Genomic DNA, 15,466 nt, shown 5'->3' on the forward strand with positions numbered 1-15,466 from the left:
AGGCTTGTTTTTTTGTTTGATCTCTTCCTTTTCACGATGCTTCAAAGTCAACGAAAGGTACATGTGCAAAACGCTCATGCATTGGCCGGGAATCGAACCCGGGCCTCCCGCATGGCAGGTGAGAATTCTACCACTGAACCACCAATGCCTTACATGCTGCACACTGGCGCTACAGTGCTCTGGACCATTGCAGCCCAGAGCAGCTGATTTAACAGAGCACTGCAGTGACATGAGGATGGCGCCAGCTCCGGTGGGTGAATGGGAGCTGCGCTGCCCTGGCAGTCCTTCTCACTCACTTGGCCACGAACGGCCAGGTTCTATAGACAGGAAAAGTGGACAGAGGCAAGCACACTGGTAGATGAGGGTGGCCTTTGTATGGGTCGCTACTCTGAGTGCAGTTCCCTGAGCACCGTGCCTCAGGAAAGCCAGACTTCTACTGCAGGACTCAGTGGATATCTTTGCAGCCACACGAGGCTGACACCCTTTCAATCTGGGCTTCTGGGGTCTTCTGGGAATTATTTGCATAATAGAAGGTTTCCCGCCTTAAGTTGAAACTGCAGTTCCATCTTCTGCTAAAAGAGGGCAGCAGAGTGCTTTCTTTGCGCAGAAAACAGACAAGCAATGCAATCATCTTATCTACCGTTTCCATTTTTCTTTTCCCATGCCTTTTAAAATATCAAGAGACACGTCTACAAAAGTGCCATGCATTGGCCGGGAATCGAACCCGGGCCTCCCGCGTGGGAAGCGAGAATTCTACCACTGAACTACCAATGCTTGACAAGCAGCATTACTGCGGTAGAGCGCTTGATTTAACACACCTGCCAGTTCCATGCGAATGGTCACTCGTAAACTCTTGACTTCTGCTGAAAGCCTCATTGAAGGCCTTTGCAGACGTGTGAGACTGGCACCTACTCGAGCTGGGCCTCTATGAGCTGTTTGCATAATCTGAGATTGCCCTGCTTCCAGTCAAGGCGCAGCGGCCCCTTCTACTAAAAGGGATCAGCAGAGTGATCGCTAGTAGCAGAAATAAGGCAAGCAAGGCAATCAAGGCTTGTTTTTTTGTTTGATCTCTTCCTTTTCACGATGCTTCAAAGTCAACGAAAGGTACATGTGCAAAACGCTCATGCATTGGCCGGGAATCGAACCCGGGCCTCCCGCGTGGCAGGCGAGAATTCTACCACTGAACCACCAATGCCTTACATGCTGCACACTGGCGCTACAGTGCTCTGGACCATTGCAGCCCAGAGCAGCTGATTTAACAGAGCACTGCAGTGACATGAGGATGGCGCCAGCTCCGGTGGGTGAATGGGAGCTGCGCTGCCCTGGCAGTCCTTCTCACTCACTTGGCCACGAACGGCCAGGTTCTATAGACAGGAAAAGTGGACAGAGGCAAGCACACTGGTAGATGAGGGTGGCCTTTGTATGGGTCGCTACTCTGAGTGCAGTTCCCTGAGCACCGTGCCTCAGGAAAGCCAGACTTCTACTGCAGGACTCAGGGGATATCTTTGCAGCCACACGAGGCTGACACCCTTTCAATCTGGGCTTCTGGGGTCTTCTGGGAATTATTTGCATAATAGAAGGTTTCCCGCCTTAAGTTGAAACTGCAGTTCCATCTTCTGCTAAAAGAGGGCAGCAGAGTGCTTTCTTTGCGCAGAAAACAGACAAGCAATGCAATCATCTTATCTACCGTTTCCATTTTTCTTTTCCCATGCCTTTTAAAATATCAAGAGACACGTCTACAAAAGTGCCATGCATTGGCCGGGAATCGAACCCGGGCCTCCCGCTTGGGAAGCGAGAATTCTACCACTGAACTACCAATGCTTGACAAGCAGCATTACTGCGGTAGAGCGCTTGATTTAACACACCTGCCAGTTCCATGCGAATGGTCACTCGTAAACTCTTGACTTCTGCTGAAAGCCTCATTGAAGGCCTTTGCAGACGTGTGAGACTGGCACCTACTCGGGCTGGGCCTCTATGAGCTGTTTGCATAATCTGAGATTGCCCTGCTTCCAGTCAAGGCGCAGCGGCCCCTTCTACTAAAAGGGATCAGCAGAGTGATCGCTAGTAGCAGAAATAAGGCAAGCAAGGCAATCAAGGCATGTTTTTTTGTTCGGTCTCTTCCTTTTCACGATGCTTCAAAGTCAACGAAAGGTACATGTGCAAAACGCTCATGCATTGGCCGGGAATCGAACCCGGGCCTCCCGCGTGGCAGGCGAGAATTCTACCACTGAACCACCAATGCCTTTCATGCTGCACACTGGCGCTACAGTGCTCTGGACCATTGCAGCCCAGAGCAGCTGATTTAACAGAGCACTGCAGTGACATGAGGATGGCGCCAGCTCCGGTGGGTGAATGGGAGCTGCGCTGCCCTGGCAGTCCTTCTCACTCACTTGGCCACGAACGGCCAGGTTCTATAGACAGGAAAAGTGGACAGAGGCAAGCACACTGGTAGATGAGGGTGGCCTTTGTATGGGTCGCTACTCTGAGTGCAGTTCCCTGAGCACCGTGCCTCAGGAAAGCCAGACTTCTACTGCAGGACTCAGGGGATATCTTTGCAGCCACACGAGGCTGACACCCTTTCAATCTGGGCTTCTGGGGTCTTCTGGGAATTATTTGCATAATAGAAGGTTTCCCGCCTTAAGTTGAAACTGCAGTTCCATCTTCTGCTAAAAGAGGGCAGCAGAGTGCTTTCTTTGCGCAGAAAACAGACAAGCAATGCAATCATCTTATCTACCGTTTCCATTTTTCTTTTCCCATGCCTTTTAAAATATCAAGAGACACGTCTACAAAAGTGCCATGCATTGGCCGGGAATCGAACCCGGGCCTCCCGCTTGGGAAGCGAGAATTCTACCACTGAACTACCAATGCTTGACAAGCAGCATTACTGCGGTAGAGCGCTTGATTTAACACACCTGCCAGTTCCATGCGAATGGTCACTCGTAAACTCTTGACTTCTGCTGAAAGCCTCATTGAAGGCCTTTGCAGACGTGTGAGACTGGCACCTACTCGGGCTGGGCCTCTATGAGCTGTTTGCATAATCTGAGATTGCCCTGCTTCCAGTCAAGGCGCAGCGGCCCCTTCTACTAAAAGGGATCAGCAGAGTGATCGCTAGTAGCAGAAATAAGGCAAGCAAGGCAATCAAGGCTTGTTTTTTTGTTCGGTCTCTTCCTTTTCACGATGCTTCAAAGTCAACGAAAGGTACATGTGCAAAACGCTCATGCATTGGCCGGGAATCGAACCCGGGCCTCCCGCGTGGCAGGCGAGAATTCTACCACTGAACCACCAATGCCTTTCATGCTGCACACTGGCGCTACAGTGCTCTGGACCATTGCAGCCCAGAGCAGCTGATTTAACAGAGCACTGCAGTGACATGAGGATGGCGCCAGCTCCGGTGGGTGAATGGGAGCTGCGCTGCCCTGGCAGTCCTTCTCACTCACTTGGCCACGAACGGCCAGGTTCTATAGACAGGAAAAGTGGACAGAGGCAAGCACACTGGTAGATGAGGGTGGCCTTTGTATGGGTCGCTACTCTGAGTGCAGTTCCCTGAGCACCGTGCCTCAGGAAAGCCAGACTTCTACCGCAGGACTCAGGGGATATCTTTGCAGCCACACGAGGCTGACACCCTTTCAATCTGGGCTTCTGGGGTCTTCTGGGAATTATTTGCATAATAGAAGGTTTCCCGCCTTAAGTTGAAACTGCAGTTCCATCTTCTGCTAAAAGAGGGCAGCAGAGTGCTTTCTTTGCGCAGAAAACAGACAAGAAATGCAATCATCTTATCTACCGTTTCCATTTTTCTTTTCCCATGCCTTTTAAAATATCAAGAGACACGTCTACAAAAGTGCCATGCATTGGCCGGGAATCGAACCCGGGCCTCCCGCTTGGGAAGCGAGAATTCTACCACTGAACTACCAATGCCTGACAAGCAGCATTACTGCGGTAGAGCGCTTGATTTAACACACCTGCCAGTTCCATGCGAATGGTCACTCGTAAACTCTTGACTTCTGCTGAAAGCCTCATTGAAGGCCTTTGCAGACGTGTGAGACTGGCACCTACTCGGGCTGGGCCTCTATGAGCGTTTTGCATAATCTGAGATTGCCCTGCTTCCAGTCAAGGCGCAGCGGCCCCTTCTACTAAAAGGGATCAGCAGACTGATCGCTAGTAGCAGAAATAAGGCAAGCAAGGCAATCAAGGCTTGTTTTTTTGTTCGGTCTCTTCCTTTTCACGATGCTTCAAAGTCAACGAAAGGTACATGTGCAAAACGCTCATGCATTGGCCGGGAATCGAACCCGGGCCTCCCGCATGGCAGGCGAGAATTCTACCACTGAACCACCAATGCCTTTCATGCTGCACACTGGCGCTACAGTGCTCTGGACCATTGCAGCCCAGAGCAGCTGATTTAACAGAGCACTGCAGTGACATGAGGATGGCGCCAGCTCCGGTGGGTGAATGGGAGCTGCGCTGCCCTGGCAGTCCTTCTCACTCACTTGGCCACGAACGGCCACGAACGGCCAGGTTCTATAGACAGGAAAAGTGGACAGAGGCAAGCACACTGGTAGATGAGGGTGGCCTTTGTATGGGTCGCTACTCAGAGTGCAGTTCCCTGAGCACCGTGCCTCAGGAAAGCCAGACTTCTACTGCAGGACTCAGTGGATATCTTTGCAGCCACACGAGGCTGACACCCTTTCAATCTGGGCTTCTGGGGTCTTCTGGGAATTATTTGCATAATAGAAGGTTTCCCGCCTTAAGTTGAAACTGCAGTTCCATCTTCTGCTAAAAGAGGGCAGCAGAGTGCTTTCTTTGCGCAGAAAACAGAGAAGCAATGCAATCATCTTATCTACCGTTTCCATTTTTCTTTTCCCATGCCTTTTAAAATATCAAGAGACACGTCTACAAAAGTGCCATGCATTGGCCGGGAATCGAACCCGGGCCTCCCGCTTGGGAAGCGAGAATTCTACCACTGAACTACCAATGCTTGACAAGCAGCATTACTGCGGTAGAGCGCTTGATTTAACACACCTGCCAGTTCCATGCGAATGGTCACTCGTAAACTCTTGACTTCTGCTGAAAGCCTCATTGAAGGCCTTTGCAGACGTGTGAGACTGGCACCTACTCGAGCTGGGCCTCTATGAGCTGTTTGCATAATCTGAGATTGCCCTGCTTCCAGTCAAGGCGCAGCGGCCCCTTCTACTAAAAGGGATCAGCAGAGTGATCGCTAGTAGCAGAAATAAGGCAAGCAAGGCAATCAAGGCTTGTTTTTTTGTTTGATCTCTTCCTTTTCACGATGCTTCAAAGTCAACGAAAGGTACATGTGCAAAACGCTCATGCATTGGCCGGGAATCGAACCCGGGCCTCCCGCATGGCAGGTGAGAATTCTACCACTGAACCACCAATGCCTTACATGCTGCACACTGGCGCTACAGTGCTCTGGACCATTGCAGCCCAGAGCAGCTGATTTAACAGAGCACTGCAGTGACATGAGGATGGCGCCAGCTCCGGTGGGTGAATGGGAGCTGCGCTGCCCTGGCAGTCCTTCTCACTCACTTGGCCACGAACGGCCAGGTTCTATAGACAGGAAAAGTGGACAGAGGCAAGCACACTGGTAGATGAGGGTGGCCTTTGTATGGGTCGCTACTCTGAGTGCAGTTCCCTGAGCACCGTGCCTCAGGAAAGCCAGACTTCTACTGCAGGACTCAGTGGATATCTTTGCAGCCACACGAGGCTGACACCCTTTCAATCTGGGCTTCTGGGGTCTTCTGGGAATTATTTGCATAATAGAAGGTTTCCCGCCTTAAGTTGAAACTGCAGTTCCATCTTCTGCTAAAAGAGGGCAGCAGAGTGCTTTCTTTGCGCAGAAAACAGACAAGCAATGCAATCATCTTATCTACCGTTTCCATTTTTCTTTTCCCATGCCTTTTAAAATATCAAGAGACACGTCTACAAAAGTGCCATGCATTGGCCGGGAATCGAACCCGGGCCTCCCGCGTGGGAAGCGAGAATTCTACCACTGAACTACCAATGCTTGACAAGCAGCATTACTGCGGTAGAGCGCTTGATTTAACACACCTGCCAGTTCCATGCGAATGGTCACTCGTAAACTCTTGACTTCTGCTGAAAGCCTCATTGAAGGCCTTTGCAGACGTGTGAGACTGGCACCTACTCGAGCTGGGCCTCTATGAGCTGTTTGCATAATCTGAGATTGCCCTGCTTCCAGTCAAGGCGCAGCGGCCCCTTCTACTAAAAGGGATCAGCAGAGTGATCGCTAGTAGCAGAAATAAGGCAAGCAAGGCAATCAAGGCTTGTTTTTTTGTTTGATCTCTTCCTTTTCACGATGCTTCAAAGTCAACGAAAGGTACATGTGCAAAACGCTCATGCATTGGCCGGGAATCGAACCCGGGCCTCCCGCGTGGCAGGCGAGAATTCTACCACTGAACCACCAATGCCTTACATGCTGCACACTGGCGCTACAGTGCTCTGGACCATTGCAGCCCAGAGCAGCTGATTTAACAGAGCACTGCAGTGACATGAGGATGGCGCCAGCTCCGGTGGGTGAATGGGAGCTGCGCTGCCCTGGCAGTCCTTCTCACTCACTTGGCCACGAACGGCCAGGTTCTATAGACAGGAAAAGTGGACAGAGGCAAGCACACTGGTAGATGAGGGTGGCCTTTGTATGGGTCGCTACTCTGAGTGCAGTTCCCTGAGCACCGTGCCTCAGGAAAGCCAGACTTCTACTGCAGGACTCAGGGGATATCTTTGCAGCCACACGAGGCTGACACCCTTTCAATCTGGGCTTCTGGGGTCTTCTGGGAATTATTTGCATAATAGAAGGTTTCCCGCCTTAAGTTGAAACTGCAGTTCCATCTTCTGCTAAAAGAGGGCAGCAGAGTGCTTTCTTTGCGCAGAAAACAGACAAGCAATGCAATCATCTTATCTACCGTTTCCATTTTTCTTTTCCCATGCCTTTTAAAATATCAAGAGACACGTCTACAAAAGTGCCATGCATTGGCCGGGAATCGAACCCGGGCCTCCCGCTTGGGAAGCGAGAATTCTACCACTGAACTACCAATGCTTGACAAGCAGCATTACTGCGGTAGAGCGCTTGATTTAACACACCTGCCAGTTCCATGCGAATGGTCACTCGTAAACTCTTGACTTCTGCTGAAAGCCTCATTGAAGGCCTTTGCAGACGTGTGAGACTGGCACCTACTCGGGCTGGGCCTCTATGAGCTGTTTGCATAATCTGAGATTGCCCTGCTTCCAGTCAAGGCGCAGCGGCCCCTTCTACTAAAAGGGATCAGCAGAGTGATCGCTAGTAGCAGAAATAAGGCAAGCAAGGCAATCAAGGCATGTTTTTTTGTTCGGTCTCTTCCTTTTCACGATGCTTCAAAGTCAACGAAAGGTACATGTGCAAAACGCTCATGCATTGGCCGGGAATCGAACCCGGGCCTCCCGCGTGGCAGGCGAGAATTCTACCACTGAACCACCAATGCCTTTCATGCTGCACACTGGCGCTACAGTGCTCTGGACCATTGCAGCCCAGAGCAGCTGATTTAACAGAGCACTGCAGTGACATGAGGATGGCGCCAGCTCCGGTGGGTGAATGGGAGCTGCGCTGCCCTGGCAGTCCTTCTCACTCACTTGGCCACGAACGGCCAGGTTCTATAGACAGGAAAAGTGGACAGAGGCAAGCACACTGGTAGATGAGGGTGGCCTTTGTATGGGTCGCTACTCTGAGTGCAGTTCCCTGAGCACCGTGCCTCAGGAAAGCCAGACTTCTACCGCAGGACTCAGGGGATATCTTTGCAGCCACACGAGGCTGACACCCTTTCAATCTGGGCTTCTGGGGTCTTCTGGGAATTATTTGCATAATAGAAGGTTTCCCGCCTTAAGTTGAAACTGCAGTTCCATCTTCTGCTAAAAGAGGGCAGCAGAGTGCTTTCTTTGCGCAGAAAACAGACAAGAAATGCAATCATCTTATCTACCGTTTCCATTTTTCTTTTCCCATGCCTTTTAAAATATCAAGAGACACGTCTACAAAATTGCCATGCATTGGCCGGGAATCGAACCCGGGCCTCCCGCTTGGGAAGCGAGAATTCTACCACTGAACTACCAATGCCTGACAAGCAGCATTACTGCGGTAGAGCGCTTGATTTAACACACCTGCCAGTTCCATGCGAATGGTCACTCGTAAACTCTTGACTTCTGCTGAAAGCCTCATTGAAGGCCTTTGCAGACGTGTGAGACTGGCACCTACTCGGGCTGGGCCTCTATGAGCGTTTTGCATAATCTGAGATTGCCCTGCTTCCAGTCAAGGCGCAGCGGCCCCTTCTACTAAAAGGGATCAGCAGACTGATCGCTAGTAGCAGAAATAAGGCAAGCAAGGCAATCAAGGCTTGTTTTTTTGTTCGGTCTCTTCCTTTTCACGATGCTTCAAAGTCAACGAAAGGTACATGTGCAAAACGCTCATGCATTGGCCGGGAATCGAACCCGGGCCTCCCGCATGGCAGGCGAGAATTCTACCACTGAACCACCAATGCCTTTCATGCTGCACACTGGCGCTACAGTGCTCTGGACCATTGCAGCCCAGAGCAGCTGATTTAACAGAGCACTGCAGTGACATGAGGATGGCGCCAGCTCCGGTGGGTGAATGGGAGCTGCGCTGCCCTGGCAGTCCTTCTCACTCACTTGGCCACGAACGGCCAGGTTCTATAGACAGGAAAAGTGGACAGAGGCAAGCACACTGGTAGATGAGGGTGGCCTTTGTATGGGTCGCTACTCTGAGTGCAGTTCCCTGAGCACCGTGCCTCAGGAAAGCCAGACTTCTACTGCAGGACTCAGGGGATATCTTTGCAGCCACACGAGGCTGACACCCTTTCAATCTGGGCTTCTGGGGTCTTCTGGGAATTATTTGCATAATAGAAGGTTTCCCGCCTTAAGTTGAAACTGCAGTTCCATCTTCTGCTAAAAGAGGGCAGCAGAGTGCTTTCTTTGCGCAGAAAACAGACAAGCAATGCAATCATCTTATCTACCGTTTCCATTTTTCTTTTCCCATGCCTTTTAAAATATCAAGAGACACGTCTACAAAAGTGCCATGCATTGGCCGGGAATCGAACCCGGGCCTCCCGCTTGGGAAGCGAGAATTCTACCACTGAACTACCAATGCTTGACAAGCAGCATTACTGCGGTAGAGCGCTTGATTTAACACACCTGCCAGTTCCATGCGAATGGTCACTCGTAAACTCTTGACTTCTGCTGAAAGCCTCATTGAAGGCCTTTGCAGACGTATGAGACTGGCACCTACTCGGGCTGGGCCTCTATGAGCTGTTTGCATAATCTGAGATTGCCCTGCTTCCAGTCAAGGCGCAGCGGCCCCTTCTACTAAAAGGGATCAGCAGAGTGATCGCTAGTAGCAGAAATAAGGCAAGCAAGGCAATCAAGGCTTGTTTTTTTGTTCGGTCTCTTCCTTTTCACGATGCTTCAAAGTCAACGAAAGGTACATGTGCAAAACGCTCATGCATTGGCCGGGAATCGAACCCGGGCCTCCCGCGTGGCAGGCGAGAATTCTACCACTGAACCACCAATGCCTTTCATGCTGCACACTGGCGCTACAGTGCTCTGGACCATTGCAGCCCAGAGCAGCTGATTTAACAGAGCACTGCAGTGACATGAGGATGGCGCCAGCTCCGGTGGGTGAATGGGAGCTGCGCTGCCCTGGCAGTCCTTCTCACTCACTTGGCCACGAACGGCCAGGTTCTATAGACAGGAAAAGTGGACAGAGGCAAGCACACTGGTAGATGAGGGTGGCCTTTGTATGGGTCGCTACTCTGAGTGCAGTTCCCTGAGCACCGTGCCTCAGGAAAGCCAGACTTCTACCGCAGGACTCAGGGGATATCTTTGCAGCCACACGAGGCTGACACCCTTTCAATCTGGGCTTCTGGGGTCTTCTGGGAATTATTTGCATAATAGAAGGTTTCCCGCCTTAAGTTGAAACTGCAGTTCCATCTTCTGCTAAAAGAGGGCAGCAGAGTGCTTTCTTTGCGCAGAAAACAGACAAGAAATGCAATCATCTTATCTACCGTTTCCATTTTTCTTTTCCCATGCCTTTTAAAATATCAAGAGACACGTCTACAAAAGTGCCATGCATTGGCCGGGAATCGAACCCGGGCCTCCCGCTTGGGAAGCGAGAATTCTACCACTGAACTACCAATGCCTGACAAGCAGCATTACTGCGGTAGAGCGCTTGATTTAACACACCTGCCAGTTCCATGCGAATGGTCACTCGTAAACTCTTGACTTCTGCTGAAAGCCTCATTGAAGGCCTTTGCAGACGTGTGAGACTGGCACCTACTCGGGCTGGGCCTCTATGAGCGTTTTGCATAATCTGAGATTGCCCTGCTTCCAGTCAAGGCGCAGCGGCCCCTTCTACTAAAAGGGATCAGCAGACTGATCGCTAGTAGCAGAAATAAGGCAAGCAAGGCAATCAAGGCTTGTTTTTTTGTTCGGTCTCTTCCTTTTCACGATGCTTCAAAGTCAACGAAAGGTACATGTGCAAAACGCTCATGCATTGGCCGGGAATCGAACCCGGGCCTCCCGCATGGCAGGCGAGAATTCTACCACTGAACCACCAATGCCTTTCATGCTGCACACTGGCGCTACAGTGCTCTGGACCATTGCAGCCCAGAGCAGCTGATTTAACAGAGCACTGCAGTGACATGAGGATGGCGCCAGCTCCGGTGGGTGAATGGGAGCTGCGCTGCCCTGGCAGTCCTTCTCACTCACTTGGCCACGAACGGCCACGAACGGCCAGGTTCTATAGACAGGAAAAGTGGACAGAGGCAAGCACACTGGTAGATGAGGGTGGCCTTTGTATGGGTCGCTACTCAGAGTGCAGTTCCCTGAGCACCGTGCCTCAGGAAAGCCAGACTTCTACTGCAGGACTCAGTGGATATCTTTGCAGCCACACGAGGCTGACACCCTTTCAATCTGGGCTTCTGGGGTCTTCTGGGAATTATTTGCATAATAGAAGGTTTCCCGCCTTAAGTTGAAACTGCAGTTCCATCTTCTGCTAAAAGAGGGCAGCAGAGTGCTTTCTTTGCGCAGAAAACAGAGAAGCAATGCAATCATCTTATCTACCGTTTCCATTTTTCTTTTCCCATGCCTTTTAAAATATCAAGAGACACGTCTACAAAAGTGCCATGCATTGGCCGGGAATCGAACCCGGGCCTCCCGCTTGGGAAGCGAGAATTCTACCACTGAACTACCAATGCTTGACAAGCAGCATTACTGCGGTAGAGCGCTTGATTTAACACACCTGCCAGTTCCATGCGAATGGTCACTCGTAAACTCTTGACTTCTGCTGAAAGCCTCATTGAAGGCCTTTGCAGACGTGTGAGACTGGCACCTACTCGAGCTGGGCCTCTATGAGCTGTTTGCATAATCTGAGATTGCCCTGCTTCCAGTCAAGGCGCAGCGGCCCCTTCTACTAAAAGGGATCAGCAGAGTGATCGCTAGTAGCAGAAATAAGGCAAGCAAGGCAATCAAGGCTTGTTTTTTTGTTTGATCTCTTCCTTTTCACGATGCTTCAAAGTCAACGAAAGGTACATGTGCAAAACGCTCATGCATTGGCCGGGAATCGAACCCGGGCCTCCCGCGTGGCAGGCGAGAATTCTACCACTGAACCACCAATGCCTTACATGCTGCACACTGGCGCTACAGTGCTCTGGACCATTGCAGCCCAGAGCAGCTGATTTAACAGAGCACTGCAGTGACATGAGGATGGCGCCAGCTCCGGTGGGTGAATGGGAGCTGCGCTGCCCTGGCAGTCCTTCTCACTCACTTGGCCACGAACGGCCAGGTTCTATAGACAGGAAAAGTGGACAGAGGCAAGCACACTGGTAGATGAGGGTGGCCTTTGTATGGGTCGCTACTCTGAGTGCAGTTCCCTGAGCACCGTGCCTCAGGAAAGCCAGACTTCTACTGCAGGACTCAGGGGATATCTTTGCAGCCACACGAGGCTGACACCCTTTCAATCTGGGCTTCTGGGGTCTTCTGGGAATTATTTGCATAATAGAAGGTTTCCCGCCTTAAGTTGAAACTGCAGTTCCATCTTCTGCTAAAAGAGGGCAGCAGAGTGCTTTCTTTGCGCAGAAAACAGAGAAGCAATGCAATCATCTTATCTACCGTTTCCATTTTTCTTTTCCCATGCCTTTTAAAATATCAAGAGACACGTCTACAAAAGTGCCATGCATTGGCCGGGAATCGAACCCGGGCCTCCCGCTTGGGAAGCGAGAATTCTACCACTGAACTACCAATGCTTGACAAGCAGCATTACTGCGGTAGAGCGCTTGATTTAACACACCTGCCAGTTCCATGCGAATGGTCACTCGTAAACTCTTGACTTCTGCTGAAAGCCTCATTGAAGGCCTTTGCAGACGTGTGAGACTGGCACCTACTCGAGCTGGGCCTCTATGAGCTGTTTGCATAATCTGAGATTGCCCTGCTTCCAGTCAAGGCGCAGCGGCCCCTTCTACTAAAAGGGATCAGCAGAGTGATCGCTAGTAGCAGAAATAAGGCAAGCAAGGCAATCAAGGCTTGTTTTTTTGTTTGATCTCTTCCTTTTCACGATGCTTCAAAGTCAACGAAAGGTACATGTGCAAAACGCTCATGCATTGGCCGGGAATCGAACCCGGGCCTCCCGCGTGGCAGGCGAGAATTCTACCACTGAACCACCAATGCCTTACATGCTGCACACTGGCGCTACAGTGCTCTGGACCATTGCAGCCCAGAGCAGCTGATTTAACAGAGCACTGCAGTGACATGAGGATGGCGCCAGCTCCGGTGGGTGAATGGGAGCTGCGCTGCCCTGGCAGTCCTTCTCACTCACTTGGCCACGAACGGCCAGGTTCTATAGACAGGAAAAGTGGACAGAGGCAAGCACACTGGTAGATGAGGGTGGCCTTTGTATGGGTCGCTACTCTGAGTGCAGTTCCCTGAGCACCGTGCCTCAGGAAAGCCAGACTTCTACTGCAGGACTCAGGGGATATCTTTGCAGCCACACGAGGCTGACACCCTTTCAATCTGGGCTTCTGGGGTCTTCTGGGAATTATTTGCATAATAGAAGGTTTCCCGCCTTAAGTTGAAACTGCAGTTCCATCTTCTGCTAAAAGAGGGCAGCAGAGTGCTTTCTTTGCGCAGAAAACAGACAAGCAATGCAATCATCTTATCTACCGTTTCCATTTTTCTTTTCCCATGCCTTTTAAAATATCAAGAGACACGTCTACAAAAGTGCCATGCATTGGCCGGGAATCGAACCCGGGCCTCCCGCTTGGGAAGCGAGAATTCTACCACTGAACTACCAATGCTTGACAAGCAGCATTACTGCGGTAGAGCGCTTGATTTAACACACCTGCCAGTTCCATGCGAATGGTCACTCGTAAACTCTTGACTTCTGCTGAAAGCCTCATTGAAGGCCTTTGCAGACGTGTGAGACTGGCACCTACTCGGGCTGGGCCTCTATGAGCTGTTTGCATAATCTGAGATTGCCCTGCTTCCAGTCAAGGCGCAGCGGCCCCTTCTACTAAAAGGGATCAGCAGAGTGATCGCTAGTAGCAGAAATAAGGCAAGCAAGGCAATCAAGGCTTGTTTTTTTGTTTGATCTCTTCCTTTTCACGATGCTTCAAAGTCAACGAAAGGTACATGTGCAAAACGCTCATGCATTGGCCGGGAATCGAACCCGGGCCTCCCGCGTGGCAGGCGAGAATTCTACCACTGAACCACCAATGCCTTACATGCTGCACACTGGCGCTACAGTGCTCTGGACCATTGCAGCCCAGAGCAGCTGATTTAACAGAGCACTGCAGTGACATGAGGATGGCGCCAGCTCCGGTGGGTGAATGGGAGCTGCGCTGCCCTGGCAGTCCTTCTCACTCACTTGGCCACGAACGGCCAGGTTCTATAGACAGGAAAAGTGGACAGAGGCAAGCACACTGGTAGATGAGGGTGGCCTTTGTATGGGTCGCTACTCTGAGTGCAGTTCCCTGAGCACCGTGCCTCAGGAAAGCCAGACTTCTACTGCAGGACTCAGGGGATATCTTTGCAGCCACACGAGGCTGACACCCTTTCAATCTGGGCTTCTGGGGTCTTCTGGGAATTATTTGCATAATAGAAGGTTTCCCGCCTTAAGTTGAAACTGCAGTTCCATCTTCTGCTAAAAGAGGGCAGCAGAGTGCTTTCTTTGCGCAGAAAACAGACAAGCAATGCAATCATCTTATCTACCGTTTCCATTTTTCTTTTCCCATGCCTTTTAAAATATCAAGAGACACGTCTACAAAAGTGCCATGCATTGGCCGGGAATCGAACCCGGGCCTCCCGCTTGGGAAGCGAGAATTCTACCACTGAACTACCAATGCTTGACAAGCAGCATTACTGCGGTAGAGCGCTTGATTTAACACACCTGCCAGTTCCATGCGAATGGTCACTCGTAAACTCTTGACTTCTGCTGAAAGCCTCATTGAAGGCCTTTGCAGACGTGTGAGACTGGCACCTACTCGAGCTGGGCCTCTATGAGCTGTTTGCATAATCTGAGATTGCCCTGCTTCCAGTCAAGGCGCAGCGGCCCCTTCTACTAAAAGGGATCAGCAGAGTGATCGCTAGTAGCAGAAATAAGGCAAGCAAGGCAATCAAGGCTTGTTTTTTTGTTTGATCTCTTCCTTTTCACGATGCTTCAAAGTCAACGAAAGGTACATGTGCAAAACGCTCATGCATTGGCCGGGAATCGAACCCGGGCCTCCCGCGTGGCAGGCGAGAATTCTACCACTGAACCACCAATGCCTTACATGCTGCAAACTGGCGCTACAGTGCTCTGGACCATTGCAGCCCAGAGCAGCTGATTTAACAGAGCACTGCAGTGACATGAGGATGGCGCCAGCTCCGGTGGGTGAATGGGAGCTGCGCTGCCCTGGCAGTCCTTCTCACTCACTTGGCCACGAACGGCCAGGTTCTATAGACAGGAAAAGTGGACAGAGGCAAGCACACTGGTAGATGAGGGTGGCCTTTGTATGGGTCGCTACTCTGAGTGCAGTTCCCTGAGCACCGTGCCTCAGGAAAGCCAGACTTCTACTGCAGGACTCAGGGGATATCTTTGCAGCCACACGAGGCTGACACCCTTTCAATCTGGGCTTCTGGGGTCTTCTGGGAATTATTTGCATAATAGAAGGTTTCCCGCCTTAAGTTGAAACTGCAGTTCCATCTTCTGCTAAAAGAGGGCAGCAGAGTGCTTTCTTTGCGCAGAAAACAGACAAGCAATGCAATCATCTTATCTACCGTTTCCATTTTTCTTTTCCCATGCCTTTTAAAATATCAAGAGACACGTCTACAAAAGTGCCATGCATTGGCCGGGAATCGAACCCGGGCCTCCCGCTTGGGAAGCGAGAATTCTACCACTGAACTACCAATGCTTGACAAGCAGCAT

The 15,466-nt window shown here is 51.0% G+C and overlaps 28 non-coding genes across 28 annotated transcripts; all 28 read right to left on the reverse strand.

The window, feature by feature from the left end:
• Positions 1-703: 703 nt before the first annotated feature.
• On the reverse strand, positions 704-774 carry TRNAG-CCC (transfer RNA glycine (anticodon CCC)). Its single transcript has one exon. It is a non-coding gene; the product is annotated as a tRNA-Gly (tRNA).
• A 350-nt stretch (positions 775-1,124) lies between these two features.
• TRNAG-GCC (transfer RNA glycine (anticodon GCC)) lies at positions 1,125-1,195 on the reverse strand. The gene has a single exon. It is a non-coding gene; the product is annotated as a tRNA-Gly (tRNA).
• Positions 1,196-1,750: 555 nt separating this feature from the next.
• TRNAG-CCC (transfer RNA glycine (anticodon CCC)) lies at positions 1,751-1,821 on the reverse strand. Its single transcript has one exon. It is a non-coding gene; the product is annotated as a tRNA-Gly (tRNA).
• A 350-nt stretch (positions 1,822-2,171) lies between these two features.
• TRNAG-GCC (transfer RNA glycine (anticodon GCC)) lies at positions 2,172-2,242 on the reverse strand. Its single transcript has one exon. It is a non-coding gene; the product is annotated as a tRNA-Gly (tRNA).
• A 555-nt stretch (positions 2,243-2,797) lies between these two features.
• TRNAG-CCC (transfer RNA glycine (anticodon CCC)) lies at positions 2,798-2,868 on the reverse strand. Its single transcript has one exon. It is a non-coding gene; the product is annotated as a tRNA-Gly (tRNA).
• A 350-nt stretch (positions 2,869-3,218) lies between these two features.
• Positions 3,219-3,289, reverse strand: TRNAG-GCC (transfer RNA glycine (anticodon GCC)). The gene has a single exon. It is a non-coding gene; the product is annotated as a tRNA-Gly (tRNA).
• Positions 3,290-3,844: 555 nt separating this feature from the next.
• TRNAG-CCC (transfer RNA glycine (anticodon CCC)) lies at positions 3,845-3,915 on the reverse strand. The gene has a single exon. It is a non-coding gene; the product is annotated as a tRNA-Gly (tRNA).
• Positions 3,916-4,265: 350 nt separating this feature from the next.
• TRNAG-GCC (transfer RNA glycine (anticodon GCC)) lies at positions 4,266-4,336 on the reverse strand. Its single transcript has one exon. It is a non-coding gene; the product is annotated as a tRNA-Gly (tRNA).
• A 565-nt stretch (positions 4,337-4,901) lies between these two features.
• Positions 4,902-4,972, reverse strand: TRNAG-CCC (transfer RNA glycine (anticodon CCC)). Its single transcript has one exon. It is a non-coding gene; the product is annotated as a tRNA-Gly (tRNA).
• Positions 4,973-5,948: 976 nt separating this feature from the next.
• TRNAG-CCC (transfer RNA glycine (anticodon CCC)) lies at positions 5,949-6,019 on the reverse strand. Its single transcript has one exon. It is a non-coding gene; the product is annotated as a tRNA-Gly (tRNA).
• Positions 6,020-6,369: 350 nt separating this feature from the next.
• TRNAG-GCC (transfer RNA glycine (anticodon GCC)) lies at positions 6,370-6,440 on the reverse strand. The gene has a single exon. It is a non-coding gene; the product is annotated as a tRNA-Gly (tRNA).
• Positions 6,441-6,995: 555 nt separating this feature from the next.
• On the reverse strand, positions 6,996-7,066 carry TRNAG-CCC (transfer RNA glycine (anticodon CCC)). The gene has a single exon. It is a non-coding gene; the product is annotated as a tRNA-Gly (tRNA).
• Positions 7,067-7,416: 350 nt separating this feature from the next.
• On the reverse strand, positions 7,417-7,487 carry TRNAG-GCC (transfer RNA glycine (anticodon GCC)). Its single transcript has one exon. It is a non-coding gene; the product is annotated as a tRNA-Gly (tRNA).
• A 555-nt stretch (positions 7,488-8,042) lies between these two features.
• Positions 8,043-8,113, reverse strand: TRNAG-CCC (transfer RNA glycine (anticodon CCC)). Its single transcript has one exon. It is a non-coding gene; the product is annotated as a tRNA-Gly (tRNA).
• A 350-nt stretch (positions 8,114-8,463) lies between these two features.
• TRNAG-GCC (transfer RNA glycine (anticodon GCC)) lies at positions 8,464-8,534 on the reverse strand. The gene has a single exon. It is a non-coding gene; the product is annotated as a tRNA-Gly (tRNA).
• A 555-nt stretch (positions 8,535-9,089) lies between these two features.
• On the reverse strand, positions 9,090-9,160 carry TRNAG-CCC (transfer RNA glycine (anticodon CCC)). Its single transcript has one exon. It is a non-coding gene; the product is annotated as a tRNA-Gly (tRNA).
• A 350-nt stretch (positions 9,161-9,510) lies between these two features.
• TRNAG-GCC (transfer RNA glycine (anticodon GCC)) lies at positions 9,511-9,581 on the reverse strand. The gene has a single exon. It is a non-coding gene; the product is annotated as a tRNA-Gly (tRNA).
• A 555-nt stretch (positions 9,582-10,136) lies between these two features.
• Positions 10,137-10,207, reverse strand: TRNAG-CCC (transfer RNA glycine (anticodon CCC)). The gene has a single exon. It is a non-coding gene; the product is annotated as a tRNA-Gly (tRNA).
• Positions 10,208-10,557: 350 nt separating this feature from the next.
• TRNAG-GCC (transfer RNA glycine (anticodon GCC)) lies at positions 10,558-10,628 on the reverse strand. Its single transcript has one exon. It is a non-coding gene; the product is annotated as a tRNA-Gly (tRNA).
• A 565-nt stretch (positions 10,629-11,193) lies between these two features.
• On the reverse strand, positions 11,194-11,264 carry TRNAG-CCC (transfer RNA glycine (anticodon CCC)). Its single transcript has one exon. It is a non-coding gene; the product is annotated as a tRNA-Gly (tRNA).
• A 350-nt stretch (positions 11,265-11,614) lies between these two features.
• TRNAG-GCC (transfer RNA glycine (anticodon GCC)) lies at positions 11,615-11,685 on the reverse strand. The gene has a single exon. It is a non-coding gene; the product is annotated as a tRNA-Gly (tRNA).
• A 555-nt stretch (positions 11,686-12,240) lies between these two features.
• On the reverse strand, positions 12,241-12,311 carry TRNAG-CCC (transfer RNA glycine (anticodon CCC)). The gene has a single exon. It is a non-coding gene; the product is annotated as a tRNA-Gly (tRNA).
• A 350-nt stretch (positions 12,312-12,661) lies between these two features.
• On the reverse strand, positions 12,662-12,732 carry TRNAG-GCC (transfer RNA glycine (anticodon GCC)). The gene has a single exon. It is a non-coding gene; the product is annotated as a tRNA-Gly (tRNA).
• A 555-nt stretch (positions 12,733-13,287) lies between these two features.
• TRNAG-CCC (transfer RNA glycine (anticodon CCC)) lies at positions 13,288-13,358 on the reverse strand. The gene has a single exon. It is a non-coding gene; the product is annotated as a tRNA-Gly (tRNA).
• Positions 13,359-13,708: 350 nt separating this feature from the next.
• On the reverse strand, positions 13,709-13,779 carry TRNAG-GCC (transfer RNA glycine (anticodon GCC)). The gene has a single exon. It is a non-coding gene; the product is annotated as a tRNA-Gly (tRNA).
• A 555-nt stretch (positions 13,780-14,334) lies between these two features.
• On the reverse strand, positions 14,335-14,405 carry TRNAG-CCC (transfer RNA glycine (anticodon CCC)). Its single transcript has one exon. It is a non-coding gene; the product is annotated as a tRNA-Gly (tRNA).
• A 350-nt stretch (positions 14,406-14,755) lies between these two features.
• On the reverse strand, positions 14,756-14,826 carry TRNAG-GCC (transfer RNA glycine (anticodon GCC)). The gene has a single exon. It is a non-coding gene; the product is annotated as a tRNA-Gly (tRNA).
• A 555-nt stretch (positions 14,827-15,381) lies between these two features.
• On the reverse strand, positions 15,382-15,452 carry TRNAG-CCC (transfer RNA glycine (anticodon CCC)). The gene has a single exon. It is a non-coding gene; the product is annotated as a tRNA-Gly (tRNA).
• Positions 15,453-15,466: the final 14 nt, after the last annotated feature.

This window comes from Ambystoma mexicanum, chromosome 1p, assembly GCF_040938575.1.
Source record: "Ambystoma mexicanum isolate Mex_15411 chromosome 1p, UKY_AmexF1_1, whole genome shotgun sequence".
Lineage (NCBI taxonomy): Eukaryota > Metazoa > Chordata > Amphibia > Caudata > Ambystomatidae > Ambystoma > Ambystoma mexicanum.